We start from the raw sequence: 27,818 nt of genomic DNA, 5'->3' as shown, positions 1-27,818 counted from the left end.
AGCTGGGTGCGGGGCTCCATCCCAGGACTCTGAGATCATGACCTGAGCCAAAGGCAGAGGCTTTAACCCACTGAGCCACCCAGGTACCCCAAATTGTGCCCTTTTAATGGTAAATTTTATCTTATGTGACTTTTACCACAATGAAAAATGAGATGGGGGCGCCTGCGTGGCTCAGTGGGTTCAGCCTCTGCCTTGGGCTCAGGTCATGAGCTCAGGGCCCTGGGATCGAGCCCCGCATCGGGCTCTCTGCTCAGCGGGGAGCCTGATTCCTCCTCTCTCTCTCTCTCTCTGCCTGCCTCTCTGCCTACTTGTGATCTCTCTCTCTCTCTCTGTCAAATAATAAAATCTTAAAAAAAAAAAGAAAAATGAGATGAATTTTAACAGTCTAAAAATATATTTAATGCTAGTCACTTTAGTAACTAGTTACTGGTTAAAGAGAGAATGAGAAGAATATTGTAATCTACATAATTGCCATGTGTTCCTCTTGAATTTAAATAATCAAATTTTAAAGGATTCTTTTTTTCAACTAGTTGTATTTAAATCACTAGCAAATTGTAATAATTTTATGATCAACCCTGCAGTTCACTTTCATGAGATAATTATCATTGTGCAAATAACATTAGGAGAAATGTGAATGAGAGGATTTCTTGATTCCATGTGCTGTAGTTGAATTGCTATAGTTAATAAAATTTAGCTACTCCACAATAGTAGAGAGAAGGAAATTAGAATTGGTTAGACATGAAAATCATTAAGGTCTTCTGAAGCGGGTGTGTCATTGAATTCCGTATTTCATTGATGCTAAGAAGCTTTTTTTTCACATTTTAATATTGCTGAAACTGAGATGCCTCTTACAGCTCCTGAAGCCAGAAAGTTCTAACTGATATTTACAGCCTCTGAAGCCAGAAATTTCTAACTGGACCTCAGAATGTTCTTTTTTATTTTTCAGGTTTATTTTATTTTTATATTATATATTAAATATAAAATATAAAATTAATAAATTAATAAATTATTAATAAAATTAATAAATTAAATATAAAATATATTATATTTTATATTTAAGTACATTGAACATACAATGTTATATTATAACATATAATATAATATATTATATTATATTAGTTTCAGGTATACAGTATAATGATAAAATAATTCTATACATTTCTTAGTGCTCATCACAATAAGTCTACCCTTAATTCCCTTTATCTGTTTCACCCATTTGCCACGCACCTCCCCTCTGGCATGAGTTTATTCTCTGTATTTAAGAGTCTGGTTTGTCTCTTTTTTTCTTTGTTTTGTTTCTTAAGTTCCACATATGAGGGAACTCTTATCGTGTTTGTCTTTCTCTGACTGGCTTGTATCACTTAGCATAATATTCCCTGAGTCCATTCATGTTGTTGCAAATAGCAACATCTCATTCCATTTTATGAATCAATAAATTGCATTGTATATATATATATATATATATATATATATATATATATATACACATCTTCTCTATCCATTCATTCATTGATGGACACTTGGGCTGTTTATGTATCTTGGCTCTTGTAAATAAAGTGAAAAATATATCATTAGCAAATATCTTCGCCTGTTCAGTAGGTTGTCTCGTCATTTTGTTGATGGTTTCCTTCACTGTGCTGAAGTTTTTTATTCCCCAAAATTTATTTTTGCTTTTGTTTCTCTTGCCAGTGAGACATACCCAGACAAATGTTTCCGTGGCTGAAGTCAGAGAAATTACTGCCTGTGTTTTCTTCTAGGGCTTTCGTGGTTTCAGGTCTCAGGTCTTCTTAGGTCTTTAATGCATTTTGAGTTTATTTCTGTGTATGATGTAAGAAAGTTGTTCAGTTTCATTCTTTTGTTTGTAGCTGTCCAGTTTTCCCCGCACCTTTTGTTGAAGAGACTGTCTTTTCTCTGTTGTATATCTTGCCTCCTTTGTTGAAGATTAATTGACCATATAAGCATAGGTTTATTTCTGGGCTTTCGATTCTGTTCTATTGATTTATGTATTTTTTGTGCCGTACTATTTTGATTACTATAGCTTTTTGGTGTATATTGAAATCTGCAATTGTGTTACTTCCGGCTTTGTTCTTCTTTCCCAAGATTGCTTTGGGTCTTTGGGGTCTTTTGTGGTTCCATACAAATTTTAGGACTGTGTGTTCTAGTTCTATGGAAAATGTTGTTGGTACTTTGATAGGGGTCACATTAGATCTGTAGACTGTTTTTGGTAGTATGGACATTTTATCAGTATTGGTTCTTCTAATCCATGAGCACGGAATATCTTTCTGTTTGTGTCAAGTTCAGCTTCTTTCATGAATGTTTTATAGTTTCCAGAGTATAGGTCTTTTACCTACTTGGTTACGTTTATTCCGAGGTATTTTATTCTTTTTGCTGAAATTGTAAATGGGATTGTTTTGTTAATTTCTCTTTCTGTTACTTCATTATTAGTATATAGGAAGGCAACAGATTTCTGTATATTTTGTGTCTTGAGACTTACTGAATTCATTTATCAGTTCTAGTAGTTTTTTGGTGGAATCTTTAGGTTTTTCTATGTCTAATATCATATCATCTGCAAATAGTGAAAGTTTTATTTTTCCTTACCAATTTGGACATCCTCTATTCCTTTGCCTCGTCTGATTGCTGTGTCTAGGACTTCCAGTTGTATATTGAATGAAAGTGGTGAGAGTGGAGATCTTTGTCTTGTTCCTGATCTTAGAGGAAAAGCTGTCAGTCTTTCCACCATTGAGGATGATACTAGCTGTGTGTTTTTCATATATGGTCTTCAGTATGTTGAGGTATGTTCTCTCTAAACCTACAGTGTTGAGAGTCTTTGTCATGAATGGATGTTGCACTTTGTCGAATGCTTTTTCTGCATCTATTGCAATGATCATATGGTTTTTATCCTTTCTCTTGTTAATGTGATGTATCATGTTGGTTGACTTGCAAATACTGAACCACTCTTGCACGCCTAAACTGAATCCCACTTGATAGTACTGATGATTTTAATGTATTTTAAATGATTTTTTAATGATTATTTAATGCTGTTGCTAATATTTTGTCGAGGATTTTTGCATCTATGTTCATTAGGGATATTGGCCTATAGTTTTCTTTTTTCATAGTATCTTTATCTGGTTTTGGTATTATAGTAATGCTGGCCTTATAAATGAATATGGAAGTTGTCCTTCCTCTTCTGTTTTTGGAATAGTTTGATAAGAATAGGTCTTAACCCTTTTTTAACTGTTTGACAGAATTCACCTGTGAAGTTATCTGATCCATGTCTTTTTTTCGTTGTGAGTTTTTTGACTGCTGATTCAGTTTCATTGCTAATAATCAGTCTGTTCAAATTTTCTATTTCTTCCTGATTCAGTTTTGGGAGATTATGTATTTCTAGGAGTTTACCAATTTCTTCTAGGTTGTCCAATTTATTGGCATATAATTTTCCATAATATTCTCTTATAATCCTTTGTATTTATGTGGTATCAGTTATTATTTCTCCTCCTTTATTTCTGATTTTATTTACGTGAGTCCTCTCTCTTTTTTTTTGATAAGTCTGGCTAAAAGTTTATCAATTTTGTTGATCTTTTCAAAGTACCATTTCCTGGTTTCCTTGATCTAGTCTATTGTCATTTTGGTCTCTATTTCATTTATTTCTGTTCTAATCTTTATCATTTCTTCCTTCTACTGTCTTTGGGCTTTATTTGTTCTTCTTTTATTTACCTCCTTTAGATGTAAGGTTAGGTTGTTTGACATTTTTCTTGCTGCTTGAGGTAGGCCTGTATCACTATAATCTTTCCTCTTAGAACAGCTTTGCTGTGTCTCCAAGATTTTGGATTTTCTTGCTGCTTGTGTTTTCATTTTCATTTGCCCCCATGCAGTTTTTTATTTCCTTTTTGATTTTTTGGTTGGTCCATTCTTTGTCTAGTAGCATGTTATTTAGCCTCCATATATTTGTGTTCTTTTCAGATTTTTTCTTGTAACTGATTTCTAGTTTCATATTGTTGTGGTCGGAAAAGATATTTGATATGATTTCAATCTTTTTTAACTTACTGAAAATTGTTTTGTGGCCTAATGTGATCATTTTGCAGAATGTTCCATGTGCACTTGAAAAGAATGTGTATTCCACTATTTTTGGATGAAATGTTCTGAATATATCTGTTAGTTCCATCTGGTCCAGTGAGGCATTCAAAGCCATTGTTTCCTTGTCAATTTTCTGCCTGGGTGAGATGTCCATTGATGTAAGTGGAGTGTTAATGTCCCCTACTATTATTGTATTACTGTCACTTTCTCCCTTTATGTCTGTTAATAGTTGCTTTATGTATTTAGGTGTTCTCATATTAAGTGCACACATATTTACAATTGTTATAGCCTCTTGTTGGATTGATTGTTCCCTTTATCATTATATAGTGTCCTCCTTGGTCTCTCATTATGGCTTTCATTTTAAAGTCTATTTTGTCCAATATAAGGATTGCTACTGCAGCTCTCTTTTTGCTTCCATTTGCATGGTAAATGACTTCCCATCCCTTCGTTTTCAATCTGCCTGTGTCTTTCAGTCTGAAGTGAATCTCTTGTAGGCAGCATTTAGATGAGTCTTGCTTTTTTATTCATTCAGTCACCTTATGTCTTTGAGCTGTAGCATTTTATCCATTTACATTCAACGTAGATAATGATAGGTATGTATTTACTGCATTTTGTTACTTGTTTTACGGTTATGTTTGCCATTCTTCTCCATGTCCTCCTTCTCCTGCTCTCTTCCCTTGTATTTTGCTGGTTTTCTTTAGTCATATGCTTTGATTCCTTTCTCTTTAGTTTTTGCGTATATAGTACAGGGTTTTGATTTATGGTTACTCTTAGCTTGTATATAACATCTGATGCATGTAACAATCTGTATTAACCTGATGGTCCCTTAAGTTTGAACCCATTCTAAAAGCACTAAATTCTGGCCAGTAACCAGAGGTGGTGGTGGTGATGGTGGTGAGCAGGTCCTTGCAGCCTAGGAAAATCCTGCAAAAATGTCTCTGTACCCATCTCTTGAAGATCTAAACGTAGACAAAGTTGTTCAGGCTCAAACTGCTTTTTCTGCAAATCCTGCCCACCCAGCAATTTTGCCTGAAGCTTCTGCTTCCATCTCTCAAGATGGAAATCTCTATCCTAAATTGTATCCGGAGCTCTCCCAGGACATGGGCCTGAGTTTAAATGAGAAAGAAATCCATGCAAATATGGATTCAAACCTTCCAGTTTGAACTATACAGTGACTTCATAACAGGTAACAGTGTTGGAATTCATAGAGCAGAAATTAAGCAAAGGATTCATGAAGTCATTTTGTGTAAGGATCAAGATGGAAAAATTGGGCTCAGGCTTAATTCAATAGATAACAGTTTATTTGTTCAGCTGGTGCAAGCAAAATTCTCCAGTCTCACTGGTTGGCCTGAGATTTGGGGACCAAGTGCTCCAGATCAGTGGGGAAAACTGTGTAGGCTGGAGCTCTAAAAAGCACACAAGGTGCTCAAACGGGCTTTTGGAGAGATGATTATTATTACTGTGCATGACAGGCCCTTTGAATGGACAATTACCAGGCATGAGAATAGTACTGGACGTATTGGCTTTATCTTTAAAAATGGAAGGATAACATCCACAGTGAAAGATAGTTCTGCAGCCAGAAATGGTCTTCTCAGTGAACACAACATCTGTGAAGTCAATGGGCAAAATGTCATTGGGCCGAAGGACTCTCAACTTGCAGACATACTGTCAACATCTGAGACCGTAGTTCCTATTACAATCATGCCAGCTTTCATCTTTGAGCATATTATTAAATGGATGGCACCAGGCATTATGAAAAGCCTGAGAGATCACACCATTCCTGAGGTTTAAAAGTCATGACAGGGGCACGTGGGTGGCTCGGTGGCTTAAGGCCTCTGCCTTCAGCTCAGGTCATGATCCCAGGGTCCTGGGATCGAGCCCCACATTGGGCTCTCTGCTCAGTGGGGAGCCTGCTTCCCCTCCTTCTCTCTCTGCCTGCCTCTCTGCCTACTTGTGACCTCTGTCTGTCGAATAAATAAAAATATTTTAAAAAAAAAGTATTGACACAATGGAAACTTCACCAAACTTCTCCAGTTTATTTTGTGGGCAACTTAACTTTATATTATGCACTTGAATCTTTCTAGGAGCCAGAGACCATATGCTGATGAAGACCTTTCTATATGACATTATAGTTGGGAACCTTACTGTTTTGGTTGGATAACTTGTTCACACTTCAAGAGTATTGTAGCCTTATCCTGGTTTTACAGATGTGAAACTTTGGACAGATTTACTGATTTTCATAGAGTAGTTTCTCTACTGGAAACCTGATACTTTTACAAACTATTATAATTAGAATGACTGATATGGACTTAGCTCTGTGTTTGAACCAACCACCTTTATCTAACATATCAGTAGTGCTGTTCATATTACTTTAGTTCTATGGCATAGCTACATTTTTCATGTGTTACCATAGTCCATGTAGAATGACTGCTTTTGATGGTTTTTTAGTTGTGTGTGTGTGTGCACATGTGTATGGGTGTGTGTGTAAAACAGCAATTAAGTACACTGGTTTCATTCCACATAAGCATTATACAGTGTATGTAGATTGTAAGAGATTGTGTTGCTCATCATTAAATTGTAACTACTGTTACTTAAAAACAAACAAATAAATAAATGCACTAAATTTTTACCCCCACCCACAATGTTTTATGTATATGATGTCATACTTCACATCCTTTTATTTTGTGAATCCTTTAACTGATTTTTATAGATTTTAAATTGATTTTATGGCTTTTGTGCTTTAACCTCTGCACTGGTTTTATAAGTGATAATCTACTACTTTTATTATGTTTGTACTTACCTGTGAAATTTTTTCCTTTCATAGTTTTCATACTCCTGATTATAGCCCTTTCTTTCCATTCAAAAAATTTCCTTTAACATTTCTTATAAAGCTGCTTTAGTGATGATGAATTCCTTTAACTTTTATTTCTCTAGAAAACACTTTATCTCTCCTATTCTGAATGATAACCTTGGTGGATGTTTTTGGCTGCAGTTGTTTTCTCGTTTGTTTGTTTTCCTATTAGCACTTTGAATATATCATGCCACTTTCTTCTGGCCTGCAAAGGTTATGCTGAAAAATCAGCTGATAGCCTTATTGGTTTTTCCCTGTATGTAATTGTTCTTCCTCTTGCTGCTTTTAAGATCATTCATTATCACTACTTTATGCCATTTCAATTATTATGTGTCTTGATATGGATCTCCTTGGATTGATTTTGTTGAGGGGTCCTCTGTGCTTGTTGGATATGGAGGTCTGTTTCCTTCCCCAGATGCAAGAAGTTTTCAGCTATTATTTTTTAAAATGAATGTTCTGTCCCCCTTTCACTCTCTTTTCCTTCTGGGATCCCTATAATGTAAGTGTTATCATGCTTGATGGTGTCACTGAGTTCCCTTAATCTATTTCTTTTTTTCTTTTTTTTTTTGCTTTCTCCTGTTCAGCTTGATTGCTTTTCATTACTCTCTCCTCCAGGTTCCTGATCCATTCTGTTTCCTCTAGTCTACTATTTATTCCACTTGGTGTATTTTTAATTTCAGTTACTAATGTCTTCATCTCTGGTTCTTTTTTTTATTATTATTATTTTATCTCTTTGTTGAAGGTCTCACTGAAATCCTCTATTCTTTTCTGAAGTCTAGTAACCATTATTTTAAATTCTTTGTGACCATCACTTTGAATTCTTTATCAGGTATACTGCTTATCTCCATTTAGCTCTTTTGCTATTGTTTTGTCCTGTTCTTTCATTTTAGATATATTCCTCTGTCTCCCAATTTTGTCTAACTCTCTGTTTGTCTCTGTTTATTAGTAGAGTCATTTACACCTCCAGATCTTGAGAGTAGTGACCCTATGAAGAAGGGATCCTGTAATGCCTTGTAGCACAGTGCTCTCTGTTCACCAGAACCAGGACCTTCAAGGGTATCTTCTATCTGGGCTACATGTACCCTCCTGTTGTGGCTGAGCTGTGCTGCCCTTTCGTCCAGTCAGCTGCAACGGCCCACTTTGTCTGTTGTAGGCCTTGTTTGGTCCCTGCCTGTTAAGGAGCTAGTCTGGGTCCACCATGGGCTTGTAGTTGGGTGGTGTCAATAGTTAGGCCAGATGCCTGACCTCAGCCATTTGCCAGAGTTGTAGTTGTCCCAAACTGCAAGGTGCTGTCCCTGCCTTGTCCCCTGAGAGGCTTTTGTTGGTGGCTGGGGACTGCAGTCAGACCAGATGCCTGCTCTCAGTCCATTTGCTAGGGCTACAGGCACAATGATCAGCTGGGCCCTCTCTTGGCACTGATAATTGATTGCTGCAGCAGCAGTCAAACCCACGTGTGTATGTGGTTATTTTCCCCTCCACGCAGGGCAGAATTCAATTTGGAGTGGCTCACAGTCCCTGCTGGTGCTGCTTACAGGATGAGAGGTGGCAGGAAGTGCTTATTAAACTGCTACTACCCTGCGGTATCTATGTGGGGTTGTTCATTACGCCATCTCTTTAAGGACAGGGAATCAGTTTCCTATTACCCTATGGCTCTCCCAGACCCAAGCCCCTGATTTTTAAAGTAGACAGAGTTAAGCCCTGCTGGTTGTAAGAAAAACTTATGAAGTTAAGCCCCACTGGTTTTCAAAGCCAGATATTATGGGGACTCACTTTTCAGTGCGGGTCTTCCAGTCTGGGGCATCTGCTTTGGGCTCTGCTCCTCTCCCTTCTCCATGCTTATGATATCCCTCCCGTTTGTAGTTAGTCTCATCAGAAGTTTGGTTCCCAACTGTGTCTCCACCCCTCCTGCCGTTTTCTTCTTGTGGACTCCTCTCATGATTAGCTGTGAGGAGTCTGATGTGCCTGTTAACTCAGGAACAGCCTGGTCTGCCATTCAGGACATTCTTGATCAAAAACATGGATATTAATGACTCAGTGTCAAAAAATAATTCCAAAGAGTTGAATTCCGTATATGAAAAGTTTTAGGAATGGTTAACCTATTCATTACAATGCTGTTTTCCTTTTCATATTGTACAGACATGCTATAAAATACCTTTGCCAAGCAAGTATTTAAAAGTTCTCGAAATGAGTGTAAAATAAAAACTCAAGTGATAAAAAAGCACTTTGTCATATTTTGACATTTTTTTCTGCCTCCATGGGACATAAAGTAATGTGTCGTGTATTCAGTGATGTCTTAGATTTGATCAAATGTGGTAATCATTTTCTATAAAAATCTTAATATGTACATTATTTTAGAAAATTATTCATAGTTCCAAATATTAGCACCAGTGCACCTTTCTTTCTTTCTTTCTTTTTTTTTAGAGGGAGAGGGAGAGATGGGGAGAGAGAATCTTAAGCAGGTTCCATGCCCAGTGCAGAGCCCAACATGGGGCTCAGTCTCACAACCCTGAGATCATGACCCAAGCTCAAATCAAGAGTTGGACACTTAACTGACTGAGCCACCCAGGTGCCCCTACTGCACCTTTTTATTTACAAGTAAGCATATTTTAATTCAGTAGAATTTACCTCCTTCAATAAATATTAATTGAAAATCTGAAAAAAAAGAACGATATTAGGTACAATGTGGAATCGAAATAAATAAGATGGCCCCAGCCTGGGTAGCTCAGATGATTGAGAGTCTACCTTTGGCTAAGGTTATGATCCCAGGGTCCTGGGATTGAGCCCCACATTGGGTTCCTGGCACAACAAGGAGCCTGCTTCTGTCTCTCTCTCAGCCTCTCCCCGCTCATGCTCTCTCTCTCTCTCTCTTCGCTCTCTCTGTCTCAAATGAATAAATAAACTCTTAAAAAAAAAAAAAAAGACAGCCCCAGGCCCCAAAGAATTTACAATCTAGTGGATAATTTATATTACTGTTCTGGTGTGTTTCATTTATTTATTCCTTCAAAAACATTTGCCAGACAGTCAAGCTAAGATTGTACTCTTGCCTGACTTTCTATCCTCCCCCATCTTGGATCTCCCTCTACCTCACCCTTCTGTCCTGAGAACACCTCTTTAATAAATCATTTGCACTTAAATCCTTGCCTCAGGGTCTGCTTCTGGGGCATCCAAACTAAGACGAATAAATAAATCTAAAGCCAAGAGTCTAGATAAGATATCAAGAGACTGGATACTCATAATTTTGTCTATATTTAATGTTTTAAGAGATTTGAGTGTTACTTTTTGGAATCAAAGCAGTTCTGAATGTTTCCACGTATAATTTATCCCTGAACAACATGGTTTTGAACTACACAGGCCCACTTATACACAACTTTTTAATACAAATACAGTATAGTAACATAAATATATTTTCTTTTCCAAAAGATTTTATTTATTTATTTATTTGAGAGAGAGAGAACATGAGTGAGGGGAAGCTCAAAGGGAGAGGGAGAAGCAGACTCCCCACTGAGCAGGGAGCTTGGTATGCACCTCGATCCCAGGACCCTGGGATCATGACCTGAGCCAAAGGCAGAGGCTTAACCGACAGCCATCCAGGTGCCCCATTTCTTCCTTATTTTCTTAATAACATTTTCCTTTCTCTCTTGACTTTATTTTAAGAATACAGTGTATGATACATATAACGTATAAAATATGTGTCAGTTGACTGTTTGTTACTGGTAAGGCTTCTGGTCAGTAGTAAGCTATGAATGGTTAAGTTTTGGGGAAGTTGCATGTGGGTTTTTTACTACATGGGAGGTTGGTGCCAAAACCTCTGCATTGTTCCAGAGTCAGCTGCATAAATCCTGCCCTTACACTGCTGAATTTGTATAACAAGCATTCAGGACTCAGCTGGAATAGGATTTCTGAACTAGGTCAACCCCTTGATATATAAATATTGGCTTCTGGACACAAGTATAAAAATGAATAGAGGAGGCGTGCCCAGCTAGCTCAGTCAGTAGAGATTGTGACTCTCGATCTCAGCTTTGTGAGTTTGAGCCCCATGTTGGCTGTAGAGTTTACTTTAAAAAAAATTTTTAAAGATTGTATTTATTTGAGAGAGAGAGAGTGCAAGCATGAGCAGGGAGGAGGGGCAGAGGGAGAGGGAGAAGCAGACTCCCCGCTGAGCATGGATCCCAATGTGGGACTCGATCCCAGGACCCCGGGATCACACCTGAGCCAAAGGCAGACACTTAACCAACTGAGCTACCCAGGCGCCCGTAAAAATAAAATCTTTAAAAAAAAAAAATGGAAAGGGACACCTGGATGGCTCCGTTGGTTACGTGTCTGCTTTCAGCTCAGGTCATGATCCCAGGGTCCTGGGATCGAGTCCTGCATCGGGCTCCCTGCCTGCCACTCCCCATGCTTGTGCTTTCTCTGGATCTTTCTGACAAAGAAATAAAATCTTTAACAAAAAAATGAATAGAGGAATATGAGTGTGTGTGCATATGTGTGTACTGGTATATGGGTACAGAGCAAGGACAAAGCAGTCCTATGTATGTAGTTGGCTATTAAGGCAAGGCAAGCGACAGTCTCAAACTCCACTAGAGAATACATCCCGGATTCTAGAGTTGTTCACCACATATTTAAGAGTAATATAAGCACATTCCAAAAAGGAAAAATGGCCATAAATGCATATCATTATTCACTCAAAACTATTTGTTTTAGGCCATTTACTTTATGTCAGGCACTGTGCTCGGCACTGGGAATACAATGTGAATTGGTAGACGTAAGTCTGTTTTCTCCCTGCACTTACATTTTAAAGGAGAAGGAGAGACAAACATTAACTAATTACCTGAGTAAGTAAGTATTTATATACAATTTCTTATGTTAAGAAAAAAAGCCCACAGCATTATTAGAGTAAGTAACTTAATAAGAAAGGCCTCTCTGAAGAAGTGACCCCCAAGCTGAGCCTGAAGGGTACATAGAATTAAGCAGAGAGGATGTGTGTTCTGGATCTGGGGCCCAAGCAGCTGTTTCTTCAGACTCAAGCCCTAAATTATATTACAGCAGTGCTGTCGCCGTAAGAACCATCCCAGCAAGACCACAGGGGCTTTGCCCTCCCAGACCCCTTTTTTCTGAAAATGGATTTTGTCCTTGCCTTACCTGGAGGTCATCTGCTCATCTCTCGAGGTTCAGTTCGTGCCACTACCTCTTGGAATCTTTTGCTGACTCCGAGAAATGTTAGACACGCCCACCACGATGTGCCTTGCATGTTCCTGGCACGTCATAGGTACTTGGAAAATATTCATTAGATATTTAGTGAATAAATATGATAGCACCTTATTCAGTAACCTTTTTTACATGTTTAGCCCATCTCCACACTCTGAGCTCCTGGAAACAGAGGCCGTGTCTTGTTCATTCATCAGAAATTTGATTTATGACACCTTTTAAAGGTTTGTTGAGTGAATGCATGAGGTTAGGGAACTGGTGGTGAAAACAGAAAGCTAAGAGATGAGCTTTCAACATACACTGAGGTCAAATCATGGAAGTTTTTAAATGTCATTTGAAGGAGTTTGGACTTGTGCGGACATGGGGAGGCACTACAGGTGTCTGAAGGAGAAACTGACCAGTCTAGAGCCATGTTTTATGAAGATAACTTGTGTCAGCAAAGTGAACGATAGGCAGAAGCAGGGAGGGAGTGGAAGTGAGCGGACCAGGAAGGAAGCTACCTAGATGAGTGGTAGTAGCAAGGGATGGAGAAGAGATGATTGGAAGGCAGAAGCAGCTGCATCAGGCTGACAAGACTTCCCATGGGAGATTCACGCTGGGGCATTTGCCACCAGAGGCTGTAATTTGCATAAACTCTCTATAATGTTTCCTAAGAATTCTCCAGAGGCACATGAGTTTCCTAGTTAGGTAATTAAGAAGTAGTTTCATTCTCCAGAGAATAGTTAAATGCCCTAGATACTGTCTCCAATTCTGATTTAGCAAAGGGTATGATAGCTATGCCAAAATTCCTTTGTGGTTAATTCCTACTGGTTCAAAATAAATAACCATTGAGTAAGAACCCAGAAACATCAATAACCTAAGCTTTTTCTAGAAATTTCCCTGTATCAGCTCCTAGATTCTGGGCTTCCCTCTAATAACTAGAGTTAATGTTTCATTTTTATTGCTCCATTCCCCTGCAGCTTTAATTACTAATACGGTAGACAATGCTGTGGGTTTATTTGTTCATTCAAAGTAAATAAAATGAAAAAAGAGGGGGGAGCATATAAAAAACTTAGAGTGTATTACAAATTTTATACCAGAAGTCAGGAAATAGAAAACTTAATATTCTCAAGGCACATGAATATTAATTTGTCTGCCCTGCATATGTTTTACAAGATGTTTTGATTTGAATCCTGAATCCAAACTAATCATCTGTATTGTGGGTGGGTTAACATTAGTATGATATATCTTTTGATTTTTTAAATTTCATGAACAATATTTATGAGGGGCTGTTTCTGTGTACTTCTAAACATTTATGAGGACCCATTATATTCCAAGAACTGTATTTTGCATCCTTATATATCTAAAACTTTAATGTTTGCAAAACTCCTGCAAGATGTTGTGTTGTTATATCTATTTAATAGTTGAAGAAACAGGCTCAGAGTGGCTCAGTGACTTGCCTGAGGTCACACAGCTCACAGGCAGTGGAGTTTGTTGGGAATTCAAATCCACTTGGCTCTAAGCATGCCCACCATGCTGCTTGTCTCTCAGATTGACCCACACTGCAAGTCAGCTCTTAACATGGCAAACAATTCAAGAAAAAACATTGACAATCTTCCCTAAAATTGGCAAGTAAGTAGAATTAAAGCTGTCTTTCGTGCTGCCTATGGTCAAAGCCGAGAATAAGCCCCTGTAAGCATAATAGTTGCAATGAGCAAAAGAAACGGATTCCCAAGAAGTAGTGCAATGACTGCAAAGCATGTACTAGCTTCAAAATCATTTTCTCTTTTTAATGTAACTGCTTTCCCAGGTCTCAGCCAGGTGTCAGATGTCACCAGAGCATACAATTGTAACAATATTGCAGGTTTCAGTGGACTGTTCCATTGGAAGTCGTACACTTTATAAGCATTTTCCTTCTGTGATACTTGTTATTATGTGGAACAAGACTCTGAAGCATTTAAAGGGAATTGATGGCTTATTTATATTTACAACAGCCCTACCAGTGGTTTGAAAGTGAGTGCGGCTGTCTCTCTTCTCTCTCTCTCTCTCTCTCTCTGTCTCTCTCTCTCTCTCTCCTGATGTATAGAAAATCAGGGAGTCCCAGTTGGATGCTAAAATCAAATGCTGGTCCCTGGCTCCAAGTCCAGTGTGATCTGTGTACTTGAAGATTATCCCTTACTGGTTATTGTGGGAAAATACTAAGGAGAGATGCTTTCCTTAAGACTGCAGGATAAGAATATTACCTATCTTTTTTTCTACCTCTGAAGTTATGGAGGAAGGAATTTGTGGCTTCTCGTCCCGCTCTGTATGCAGCTGTGGGAGCCAGCCAGTCACTCACTGCGTCATCGGTATTCTGGATCTCCATTTCACAGGCAGGGAAACAGAATCTTGGATACATTAAAGAAATGGCCTGAAGCCATTCATCTAGCAAATGGCAGATCCAAGGTTCAAACCCAAGGTAAACAAAGCCCAAGCTTGTCCCACCCTCTCAGTACTACATCTCTTACTTTTTTATCTTTAACTACTGATATCTGTCAGAAAATTCTAGAGACAGGCATGAAAAAAAACACAAATAGTTAAAATTCACAGATAACTGCCAATTCTTATTTTTGTGTTTCTGCCAGATCTTTAATTAGAAAATCAAGACTGTTGTGTAGTTAAATTGGCTGCCATGAAATCCCATGCTTCACCCTGGTGGATGTTCTGTATAATCGGGATTTACTTTCATATAGGTACTCCTGTTTGAAGAGTAAATTTCAGATATCATAATTTTACATTTTAAATAGTAAATTCATAATATCACAAAGAAGCCACACCAGTGTATTTTCTTTTTCTCATGGAAGTTCAGGATGAATGTTTTGAATCATCATAATAGACTAAAACTTTTCATTTCTTTCCCAAAGCATACTAATTTCTCAAAGCATTATAATACAAATGTTAAAGAAAAATTCTACATGTTCCTTTCTAAGGGGAGAAATGTACAGAGCTGATAAGGAAAGATTAGGGAGTAACTGCTGACATCAAAAAGATAAGAGAAAGGACCCTCCCCCCCAGTCTGGGTCCCCTCCAGCTCTGGCCATCCCACTGAGGTGGCCTGAGGTAGTGCACCCTGGGACCACATGTCCACTCCCACTCCAGCTCTGACTGGACTGTCAAAGCCACTGGGCACACACAGTCTTAACAGGGGTTGTTCCTACACAAGGCAATTACTTCAAGACCAGCAGAGGTAGCTGTTCTGCCTAATTCATAGAAACAAACACAGAAAGTCAAAATGAGGGGCGCCTGGGTGGCTCAGTGGGTTAAAGCCTCTGCCTTCGGCTCAGGTCATGATCCCAGGGTCCTGGGATCGAGCCCCACATCGGGCTCTCTGCTCCGCTGAGAGCCTGCTTCCTCCTCTCTCTCTCTGCCTGCCTCTCTGCCTAGTTGTGATTTCTCTCTGTCAAATAAATAAAAAATGTTAAAAAAAAAAAAAAAGAAAGTCAAAATGAGGAGACAGAGGAATATGTTCCAAATAAAAGAACAAGATAAAAGCCTGGGGGGCAGGGGGAAACCCTAATGAAATGGTGATAAATAATTTAACTAATAAAGAGTTTCAAGTAATGGTCATAAAGATACTCATTGAATTCAGGAAAAAAATGGAAGAATACAGTGCAAACTTCAATATAGTGTTAGAAAATAAAAGAACCAATAAGGACTAAAGAATACAATAACTGAAGTGAAAAAAAACACAGTAGAGGGAATCAGTAGCAGATTAAAAGATGCAAGAAAACAGATTAGTGATCTGGAAGACAGGGTAGTATAAATCACCCAATCAGAACAGCAAAAAGAAAAAAAAATATATGAGAATAGTTTAAAGGACCTCTGGGACAATATCAAGCATACTACCATTTGCGTGTAGGGTCCCAAAAGGAGAAGAGAGAGAGTGGGGCAGAAAATTTATTTAAAGAAATAAGGCTGAAAAATTTCCCTGACCTGGGGAAGGAAACAGACATCCATGTCCAGGAATTGTAGAGTCCCAAACAAGATGAACCAAAGAGATCCACCCCAAGACATCTTATTTTTTTTTTTTTAAAGATTTTATTTATTTATTTGACAGAGAGAGATCACAAGTAGGCAAAGAGGCAGGCAGAGAGAGAGAGGGAAGCAGGCTCCCTGCTGAGCAGAGAGCCCGATGTGGGGCTTGATCCCAGGACCCTGGGATCATGACCTGAGCCGAAGGCAGAGGCCTCAACCCACTGAGCCACCCAGGCGCCCCGAGAGAGAGAATCTTAAGCAGACTCCACATCCAGCATGGAGGCCAACGTAGGGTTCAATCTCATAATCCTCGATCATGACCAGAGCTGAAATCAAGAGTCAGACACTTAATTGAGTCACCCAGTCACCCCTAAAAAAATATTTATTTTCTCTCATGGTTCTGTAGTTAACTGAGGTCACGTGGCTAGTCCTCACTTGGGGTCTCTCATATAGATTGGAGTCAGGTGGCACATGGGCATGAAGTCATCTGCAAGTTCAACTGGTATCTCAGCTGGGATGAGTTGAGCTGGAGACTGGCTAGGTGACACAGACCCCCTCCTTCTCCCACTCTCTCTCTCCATATGGTCTCTTCTAAGTGGCTGACTTGGGCTTCTTCCTGGTGGTCTCAGGGGGCCAGACTTCTTACACTGTGTCTGGCTTCTTCAGAATGAGCCTTTCAAGAGACATGGGTAGCAGCTACAAGAGACATTGGTAGAAGCTCCTTATGAAGTAGCCTCAGAACTTACAGAGCTATCACTTCTGTAAGTTAAAGGAAGTCCAAGGACTGGGCCAGATCAAGGGGAAGGAATACATAAGGACACGAAAATAGGGATGCATAATTGATTGGGGGCCATCTTTGGAGACTACCTACACTGTAGTCCACCCACCTCACCCAAAACCATTTTCTCCCCATTTTGGAAATTCAGAAAATTTTTTTATAATTCATAGTTTTTAAAGAGTGTATGTTTTTATTTTTATTAAATAAAAATTTATTAAGTTTATTTATTTAAGTAATCTCTACACTGAATGTGGGGCTCAAACTCATGACTCTAAGATCAAGAGTTTGGGAGTCTTCTGACCGAGCCAACCAGGTGCCCCTCCTTTATAGTTAATTTTGATGAAGCATAGAGAATTTAAGTATGACCGACAGCCTCCTACATTAAGCCAACGAAGTTCAGTATGAAATCATCCAGTTCCTTCTTTCTTGGAGAGGCAGTATAACCCTCAAATCAGACGACCTGAATTTGGCTCTTGACTTCACTCTACACTGTCTCTTAGAGCTTGAGCTGGTTTGCATCCCAGTGTTTCCGAACGGATCTTGTATCCCAGCATTGGCCTGTAACTGCAGTAAGACACACTGGGCAGGAAACACCTTCAGCTCACTCAGAAATTCCAGGCAGTTGACAGGAGTCTCAAAAGGTCCAGGTAATGAGCTTTGTAGTGTGACTGTACTGAACAAGTGGGAGATTGCTGGCAAGCATGGTTGTAGACCTGGGCTAAGGAAACTTCCACTTACTTGGATTTGTGCCATCTCCCAAGCATTTTGTCTTCAGCTTCATGGGGAAATGATGCAAAACAGGACCTTATGTGGCCTTAACTTTTTCAGTTTATTTTATTATATTGGTAGGAATTTAACCAATGACAGACTCAGTTGTGTGAACAAATAAAACCAAAGAGCTTTGCAGACAAATGCAATAAAATCTGCCAAGTGATTCCAGGAAGCATGGCTGGCTAGAAAGGAGTGGAATGGGAAGACACTGATTTTAAGACAGGTGGGAGGAGATGAAAGACCCTTTCACCATTCATGGGGAAGAAGGCAAACCAGGCTCTGTTGGTCTTCCATCAAACGCTTAGAAACCAAACAACAGAAGCACCAAAAAGGCCCAAAGCCTTTCTAGGGTTGACTGTGGGATTGGGGTATTTGGATAAGTTTTGGGGTAAGAGTGAGCTGCTTCAGTGGAATAAGTAGTATGTCATCCTTTGGAGGTCTTGTCCCCCACATTCATGGTACTGATGGGGGGGCAGGGCTGTCATCACGCAGGTGTTTGTGTCAAGCACCAGAAACCCGTTATGGCCAACTTGAATGGAAAGGAATTCATGGGGAGGAACTGGGGTACAGAAGGAAAGTGGAGAAAGGCAGTTTCAAAATGGACAGGCCCCAGCATCTCCAAAGACCTCAGTAGCAGACATTACTAAATGGTCTTACCTGGACATCCCCACTGGAAAGGATGAACCATTCCAACTCTTCTTAGTCTTTTTTGTGCCTAAGTTCAAAGAGGAAGACAGCAATTGGCCTGTGCAGGGTTGGTTTGCCCAGCCATTGGCTACGGACAGGATGATCACCATGATTGATCTCTCTCTCTGTCAAATAAATAAATAAAACCTTTAAAAAAAAAAAAAAGAAAGAAAAGCCCATTCAATACATCCAACAGGAGAGGGGTAATTCCTCCAAACGAGTGAGTGCTTTTGCCCAAGGAAACTAAAGGAAGGTAGACTGCCCCAGAGCAACGAGGATCTGTTACAAAGGTCAGTATCACCATGTAGGATTCATTTCCCAGTGGGGAAATGAATGGTCCTGCCTCACTGAGGCAGAATAATCAGGCACAGGGGGGCGACAGGCAGCCCCATACTGCTGTTCTGCGGGAGGTGACTTGTTTTGCCTCATGAGGCTAGGAGTTGAAAAAAAAGGATAATTACAGTCTGAGGCAAGCTCTCAGAAATACAGATCTATTATTATCTCGTGTCCCATTTGATCCTCCAAACATCTACTGCCAGGTGAAATCCCGAGCACAGAAGCAGTCTTTTCCAAAGACCTCCGCACTTATGGAAAGGGAAAGACTACTAGAAAATCAAATGTTAGTTTGGATGAATTAATTGTTTGCTTTTCTCTTCATCGTGGTGAGGGACTAGGGTTTAAGTAAAGAGGTGAAGAAGGAGGTGGGTGGTTTTGGATGCCCTAGAGAAGTTGGGGCTGACCCAGGAGAAGCGTAAGTGTTTAGGACAAATGAAGGTCCAGATCCCTGGAGAAAGGGGGATCTGCAGTGGAGGAGGGCAGTCAGGGCTGGCATCGGCATTGGACCCTGGAAAAGGGGAGGAGCACTTCTTTCTCTTCCTCTCCCCAGAGGATGTGGCTCCCACTCCCAGACTCAGAACTCAGGCTTCTGTTGTGGCCACATTGAGGGTTGAAGCACCTTCTGCGGAAAAGTCTTTGCAACCAAGTCACCGCTTATAACCTGGTGATTGGGGAAGACATGCATCTTGGGTTTCTAAGCCCTGACTTAGAAACTTCTGGAGCTCAGCTTTTTCATAGATTGGGCACTGTCTATAATATGTCATTTATACTCTGTGATTTTGTTGGTGGGATTTACTCTGAGCCATCCGGCCGGGGGAGTTCCATCATCAAGCAAACATTTCTCTCTCACGCATGTAATTTGGTTAAGCCCTTAATGATACACAATGGCTTTTATCATGTCTGCCTCATGGCTTTATTTAGTCTGACTGATTAACCGGCTCAAATCCTGTGCCTCTGCGGAGTACAGAGATAAACAAGGGTTTAACAAACTCAAGGGGACTGTACAGTCATTCTCCTGCGCGGCAATGAGAGATGGGGGGAGCTTCTCAGAGTGCTGTTTGGGGCAAGAGCATGTCAGTGACCTGAGGCTAAGAGGGAAAGAGAGGTTTGATTACCCAGGTTGGACAGGGGAAGCAGGAGGGGGACCCGGGCTCTCTGCAGAGGATTGTATTGGAGCCTAGTTAAGGGAAACATCTTTCCCCTTTCCCTTGGTCCACTCCCCAGCCTGCCCAGGAGAACCGAAAACCGCAAGAGGGAGGAAGAACAAAAGCCAGAGCACAGACTGGTCCTGACCTCATCCATCTTCCTCTCCAGGAGGCTCCACTGAGCCTTGGCCTGTCCTGCATCTCAGGAGGGCAAGAGGGGAGGATAGAGCTTTACAATGGACCAACCTCCTTTGGGGGGGGGGGCGGAGGTTAAGAGTGCTGGAAATTGCAGTTTTGTGAAAAAAATGACTGATGTATTATTTTAACTCCTGTAACTTCAGCTTTCTTTTCAACAGGATATATTTAGCATAAACCATTGTAGTTTTGCATTTCTACTATTGAGATTGTTGGCAGGAAGCCTTTAATTAGTATTTGTTTTCTTTTCCAAAAATAGTGTTCCAAGGACATTTGTATCAGGTCAAATTTCCAGGGGAAAGCCGGCCAATTTTCTAGAAATTTTCAAAGGGCAAATAGTGCCCCCAACAGAGATTGTGCTATTCGTGTTCATTAATGGGGGCCAAGTCTGATGGGGAAGAGCAGTGGCGTGTCTGGACACACCCCTTCCCCCCAGACAGTAGACGTGAAGACGAAGCACAGGTAGGACAAGGGGAATTTATTGGCATTTAACCAAATTCTGATTGATTAAAGTCACAGCTTGACGCTGATCTTTACTTCCACTCCCATTCTAGCCCTGAGCTATTTTTAGGGCAGAGAACTTGAGACTTTACGTCAGAGGTTAAATTTAGTGATGACTGTGAAATGGGGAGTTAATGGAAACTCTCTTCCCACATGAGCACATCATCAGGTTTGGGTCAAAAGCATTTGCCTCGAATGCAAAAAGCCATAAAGAAACGACAATGAAAAGAGGGGGAAAAAGGTCCAGTTTGAAGGCTGGATCTGATCTTTGGCTGAATTCCATTTGACCTGTGAGATGAGTTCCCAGATCTGATTTGATTAAGGGCTGCAGTCGTGAAAATGCAATAAGGTATTACATTTAGTGGTGATGCTCTCCACTGAAAGATGAAGACAGGATGGTTTATGGTCCCTGAAGAGTACACAAGACACTTTAAAAAGAGAGAAAATAATCAGTATGGCCCATGTTTCCCAGACTGTGCCCCGTGGGAGTACAAACAAGTGGGTATGGGGACAGTAACACATTTCTGACTTACCACTCCCTCAAGGCTAGACACCAAGATGCCAGGAGATCCTGCTTCATGAACCTGGGGTAAAATGATTATATAAGTCAGTCTCCAAACTCACCTATCACTTGAATGGCTTTCTTCTCTCTGTACGGGCCTCTCTCTCATAATAAAGCAAAGAACTCAGAGATTGTCTTAGTTCAAGGAGCTAAACTTGCTTTATTTGGCTAGAGTCAAAATTCAGTTCACCCCCATGAGGCTAGAGGATGACTCTTACTAGATACAGCTTATTCTGTGCTAAAATCATTCTGGGCTCCCAGTGAGATCATCTCTGTGACTCAGGTCTCTGTTACATACACACACACACATACACACACTGACTCACACACAACCATCTCCCACCCACCCCTTCCCCCACAAACCCTGCTGGACCCAGATTAGCCCTTCACCAATAGAATTGGGGCCATGCTTTGGGCCCAGGTGACCAGTACAAACCTCTCTTCCCCAGCTTCCTCCCCCTCCCTTTCCACCAAGATGACTTCTCCTTGGATCCCTCTGGTCCACAGTCTTTCTGTCCCCTGACCTCTGTGAGACCACCGTGACCTGAGATGTTTTATAATGTTGGATGACTCCCAAAGGGAAGGGATAAGCGTCCTTCTGTCCCTTCAGGAGGCTCCATGGACTGTATGCAATTCTGTGCATCTCCTCACCTCCCCAAATGTTGTATTCCAACCTTCCTCGGGAGCTAGCTGATGCCGATTTGCACTCATCTGCATAGCCAAATGGGGCTGCATTAATGCTTCTTCCTTGAAGACCAGCTCCACGATGACTGTTGTCCCCACTATCTGGACGCTGTTCTGTGTTCCTCCTAGACAAACAATCACAGATTCTTTAGAAGTGTAACTGACTCCAGAAAATCCTTCCTCAGAGTGTGAGCTGAGTGAAAGTCAGATGAGCTTTGGGACTATTTCCTGAGGCTAGGGGCTCCAGAAACGTTATTTCTACGGGTAAATGTCAGTAGGCTGTGTGTGACTGCCCAGATCCCAGTGCCACGTAGGGGACTCAAAATGCAGGTTGTCCTCCTACAGTCATACAGGCGTGCCTTGATCCTCTGAGCTTGAGGAAGTGAAACTGGGGATGACCTGGAGGTGACCCACTGTCTGTGACTACAGGCAGAAGCAGGGCGCTTGGGTTTGGTCAATAGGATGGACAGATTCCCCAGCCTGAGCCTCCCACCTCTCCTTCTTCACCGCTAGAGTCAAGGCTCCACACCCCACCCAGGTCTCTTGATTCACACTGACACGGGGAAACCTCTTGTGCCCATAAGCGAAGTCTCCTCCTCCCTGACCTGAGTCTCTGCTGCAGGATCCCAGCCGGGGGCCGTGTAACCCTCTCTGGCTCCCTTCCAGATGGCAGAGCGCAAAGGCGTCTTGTGTGGGCATGGCCCGCCCCTCCCCCGTTCTGCCCCTAACACTGGTGGGCTCTGGGTCTTCTCTAGTCCCTCCTTCTAGGGTCTTGCCAGGCTGGAAGGGGTTCCCCTGCCATGGAACCATGGAGAACTGCACCATCGGGCTGCCTGGCTCAGCTCCCTCTGAAGGGCGCTTCGGCTGCCATAGAAACAGGTGCCATTTTTTTTTAAAGATTTTATTTATTTATTTGACAGACAGTGATCACAAGTAGGCAGAGAGGCAGGCAGAGAGAGAGGAAGGGAAGCAGGCTCCCTGCTGAGCAGAGAGCCCGATGTGGGGCTCGATCCTAGGACCCTGGGATCATGATCTGAGCCGAAGGCAGAGGCTTTAACCCACTGAAACACCCAGGCGCCCTAACGAGGTGCCATTTGCCAGGAACTGGCCCTGAAAGGCTGGGCCTAATGTCCAGCCTCACCACCCAAACACATGCACCTTCCAGGAGTTTGTGGTGATGTCACCGGATGTAAATTTCCCAGATGGACCCCAGTGATAGGCCTCATTTTGTGATTCTTTCTTCTAAAGCAGAGTCTAGGCTTGTCATCCTTCATCGGGGTTGTCGCAGTCACACATAAAGCACCAGTCCCCTCATCTCTAGGTTATAAGCTCTTCATGGGTCTATTGGTGCTCTCTTGTCTCCATTTCCTCATCTCTAAAATGGGCAAAAAAGCATGGATAAGTGCTTAGAACCCTGCCTGACACAACAAGCTCTCAGTAAATAACAAGCATTGTTGTCGTTATAATAATTTAAGATAATATCAGCACCATTACCATGTCCCTGGCATGCAGTAGAACGCCTCGCATAGGCCGGCCCCACAGTTATTCACTGAATAGACAACGTTGCAGAAAAGCGTGAGGACTCAGGGCTTGCTGGACAGAGCGATGACTTTTGGGAAGCCAGGGGAAATAGCTAGATGGAATGTTCTCTTGGACTCCCTTCCTGCCAGGCCATCTTACTCTCTTTGTAAAACCCAGTGTCTTCTCTTCACTACAGCCTCCGGAAGGGGAGGAATGGGGCTCCAGCTTTGGTTTTTCCCTCCCGTGACGTTTCCTGTATTTGGAAAAGTGGAAGTTTCATGAAAAGTCCTTCCTGGGCTAGTTCATCCTCTCCCTGTGCCATGTTTTCTCACCAGTAACACCAGGTCATGAGTGGTGGCTAAGTCGGAGTGGGCCAGCACAGTCACTAGAGCCCCTCAGGAGCAGGACACCAGCAGTAGAGGAACAATTCAATATATTCTACAACCTTTAATTGGCATATAACATGTTTTTTTTTAAAGATTTACTTATTCACTATACAGTGGCTGACTGAACATAATAAAATAAAGTAATAAAAAAGATTTATTTATTCATTTTTAGAGGGGGGAGAGAGAAAGAGCACACACATGTATGTGTGGGGAGGGGCAGAGGCAGAGGGAGAGGGAGAGAGAGAACCCCAAGCAGACTCCCTGCTGAGCACAGAGCCAGACACAGGGCTCGATCTCATGACCCTGAGATCACAACCTGAGCAGAAATCAAGAGTCATATGCTTAACTGACTGATCCGTCTCTAAAATGGTTTATTAAGACAACAAATACATCTTTCACTTCCACTGGTGTGTGAAAAATAAGCAGAGACAATACACGAGTTGAAACAGGAATCCAGTCCTGGTACATGTGAGAACCGCTTTCTTCCCTTCCCTTGAGATTCCCAGCATATCACAAAGGCATGTTTGAAAACTTTGTTTACTGTGTATAACAAACCTCTAAATGGAAGCAACACAAGCAAAAGGTTCCCAGGTACACACTGGATATATTGTCTCTAATTTAGCTATTATAGGCTTATTTCCTCTTGAATGGGTCTAGGAAACAGCCTCCTCATAGTTCCCTTTTAGGACCCATAAAAAAAGAGAGAGGCCAAAGCAGTTCTTGCCTCTGTTTTTTATCAGTTGGCCTGTAACCTGGCCCTAGTAGCCAGGCCCCAGTAGTTGGGAATGGATGGTGGGGCTCGGGCATGTCTAGCCTGAGGCAGGTTGGTTCGGGATCTTTGTCTGTCCTAGTCATTCTCTGTTAAAAGAGAGATCAATGAAGGCGTTTAGAGCTTTTTTCTTGTCCCTGGGGAGGGGGCAATTAGTAGCAATGGCAGAAACCAAGAGGCAAGGGGAGACAGAGAGAAAGAGATGGAGAAAGCCGAACCACCAGATGGCAAGTATCATATGGGAGAGTGGAGATTAGAAAGAGTGTAAAATGGAAGCAGAGGGCTCATTCAGAGACAAACAGGACTGGAAGAGGCATCAGGAGAAGGAACAGGAGCATTTTTGCTGGAATGACAGCTCAGAGCTACTTAAGACATCAGTGCGTTTGTTGTTTCCTGAAGGGCAGCCAGACCCTGGCAGTTCGGGCGGCCTGGCCAAGTCTCAGAGGCAGCTGTTTCTAGAGCTTTCCTCCCTACCAAAAGACCACAGGCCTTGGGGCAGCCTGAGCACCGCCATGCTCCTGACAGATGCCTGGATGAGGGCCTGCTGTGCCCCTCACACTGTTGCCTGTGGGGTCAGTCAGCCCAGAGTTGCTCAGGCCCACGTACCCAATGTTACAAACCAAAGTGATGGGGCTGGTGGCGCTTTGAAGATGCTGGGAAAGGTGGTGAAGACTACCGCCTACAATGCTGGAGACAGGGAGAGGCTGGGTGGATTCTGAGATCACAGGTGCTGTGCCAGCTAGAGTGTCTGCTGCCTTTGCCTGCAGAAGCTTATTAGCTCAGTGTTCCTGGCACCCACTGTCGATTTGAATCACCCAGAAGCTTTTTAAACAGCACAGATGACGAGATGGTGCCTCCGACTGATTAAATCAGAGGGTCCAGAGGTTGGGCCCGGGGAATAGGTATTTTTTAAATGCTTCTCCGGTGATTCCAAAGTACAGCCAGGGTTGAGAACCATTCATTCAACCATTTAAAAGACTCTTTCCAGTTTCCTACTAAACTCTCGAATTATCAGCTTCCAGGGACATGGACAATTCCCGTGGATAGAGAGGAACTCTTTGTGCACCAGAACCTGGTATTTGCTTTGCTCTGCAATCCTTTTCAATTATTAGGAGCTCTCTCCTGCTCCCCCCCAGCCAATAGTAAGCTGATAGTTAACTACAGGTAATAATTGTCTCAATCATTTGTGTGTGTGTGTGCTAATTCTTACTAAAGTGTCAGTGTGAATTAAATTCTGCCACCCAAAGAGATTTCTACTCTGTAGTGGTGCAGTAGATATCATTTCCGAAAAATGCTTTTTTCTAGGGAAGACCATTTATTTATAGGAGGATAGCACGTGGCCTCCTGTACCCTTTTAGAGCCTCTCCACTTTGATGTATGGCTTCACTTGGCGGTTTCGGAATATTTCATACATCATACAGATCCCAATGCAGACGAACAAAAAAGAAGAGGTTTCCTACTCAAATGCACTGTGCAGTATCTTTTTGTCATCTGTGCAAAAAGATGAGATTCGTGCCTGATCACATTGCATTAGAGCATGATACATTTTTGAAACATAAATACAGCTGAACTGCCGGTCACTGTTCCTCCAGTTGGGTTCATGTTGAGAATATTCTTTCCTGCCCCACTTTGCAGCCCTGAGTATCTCTCTAGACAGTACTTGTCTGTCTCCTTGGTCTCCGTTAGCTTCTGGCTTCAGACTTTGACATCCTCCCCTGTACGTCCTTTTTTAAATTCTTCAACTCGGCTCTCACCTTTGCCCCTTCCTGTTGGAATTCCCCTGCTCCCCCGCTCTCTGACTCCTGTCTTTGCTTCCCTTCTCAAAATGCCATGCTGATGTTACCTTTCCAGTTTCCGTAGCTTACCTTACTCTTGGAACTACTCCTTACTTCATGAGAAAGGATTAAAGCTTTTAAATGGTTTCTTCTGACCTCTTTTAACACTTAAAATTAACATATCAAAAATATTGATATCTTGATATGTAAAAACTTATAAATGAGTTAATATTGGCGCACTGGAGATTTACAAACCTAAGATTTCCGTAACTCACATGGCTACTGTGCCTTTCAGTTACGCCAGAGGACCGCTGCCAGTAAAGCGGTGTGACATAGTCTGGGTTCTATAGCTGCTGCTTTTACAGCCTTTCTCTTTGGTTCTGATTCTACCAGATTCTCACTTTGTACTCTCGACTCGGAGAGTCCATTGAGACAGCGAACCCCCTTCTTTGGCCAGTGTCCTTGAGGAGTGCTTCTCACTTGTTACACGAATATGAATCACCTGGGGATCTTGTTAAAATTTGGATTCTGATTCAGTAGGTCTGGGTGGATCGGGAGAGCCTGCATTTGCGACAAGCTTCCACCTGACACTCATGTTGCTGGTCTAGGGAAGCAACAATCCAGGGCCTTCTTAAACAGCTTTTGTGCTTGTGCCAAATGTTTTATAACCAGAGCTTTCTCTGTGCTTTGCTAATATCAGATCAACTCTTAACCAATTGCTGGATTAAGATTAGGCCAGTAGCCTTTCATATTGATGTTGGTTCTCTGACTACACTTAAAAACTTTATTGTTGTTTTCATTTTGCCAATCAATCTTCCTAGCTTTTGGCTAATTACCCTAACTTAGACCACCACAGCATGTCACATGCTTCAAATTTTGGTCCTTAATCATTCTTGCAAAACAACTTGTGTGACCATAGTCATTTTCTCTTTACATTCATTTCCTAAAACTTACTTTTGTTCCTTTATAATTGTCCTTTCTTATTAGTCCTTTTAAAACTTCCACTGATTTTGGATTTATCAGACATGATGGGATTAAAAATGTTCATAAAACACTTTAAAATGAGACATACACATGTCATAGACCGATAATGCGATGGTCAAGACAAAAATGGGCACAACAAGTAAAGCCATTTCCTAATGATGGGCAGAGTCTTTTGTTCTGATTTGGTCCTTTGTAGGAACCCATGAAACAGTAAATTTACAATTTGTGAGCAGAGGTAATTATTTAATTGAATAAAATTTTTAAAGATTTAGTATTTCTCAATAACTGTGGTTTCCAAATTTACTAAATACTGAGGCATCTTTCTCTATAGACTTGATTATGTGATCACTTACTCGGTACCAATTTCTGGGAGGGTGGAGGAGGGCTCAGCGACAACCGAGAAATAAGACAAGAGTGTCAGCATAAAGTGGCCAGAACATCACTTTCATTTCTGGTAAGTCTGATGAAGCACATGGCTTATGTAATATTTATGGGCCAGCAGAATTCCTGTTACTGAACCTCAGTTTAAGACTTGCCTCTCCAGGGGCGCCTGGGTGGCTCAGTGGGTTAAAGCCTCTGCCTTCGGCTCAGGTCATGATCC

At 41.5% G+C, this 27,818-nt stretch overlaps 1 pseudogene; it reads left to right on the top strand.

Moving 5' to 3' along the window:
• Nucleotides 1–4,997: 4,997 nt before the first annotated feature.
• LOC123942524 lies at nucleotides 4,998–5,865 on the top strand (annotated as a pseudogene).
• Nucleotides 5,866–27,818: the final 21,953 nt, after the last annotated feature.

This window comes from Meles meles, chromosome 5, assembly GCF_922984935.1.
Source record: "Meles meles chromosome 5, mMelMel3.1 paternal haplotype, whole genome shotgun sequence".
In the NCBI taxonomy this organism is placed as follows: domain Eukaryota; kingdom Metazoa; phylum Chordata; class Mammalia; order Carnivora; family Mustelidae; genus Meles; species Meles meles.
This window is presented reverse-complemented; position numbering and strand designations above follow the sequence as displayed.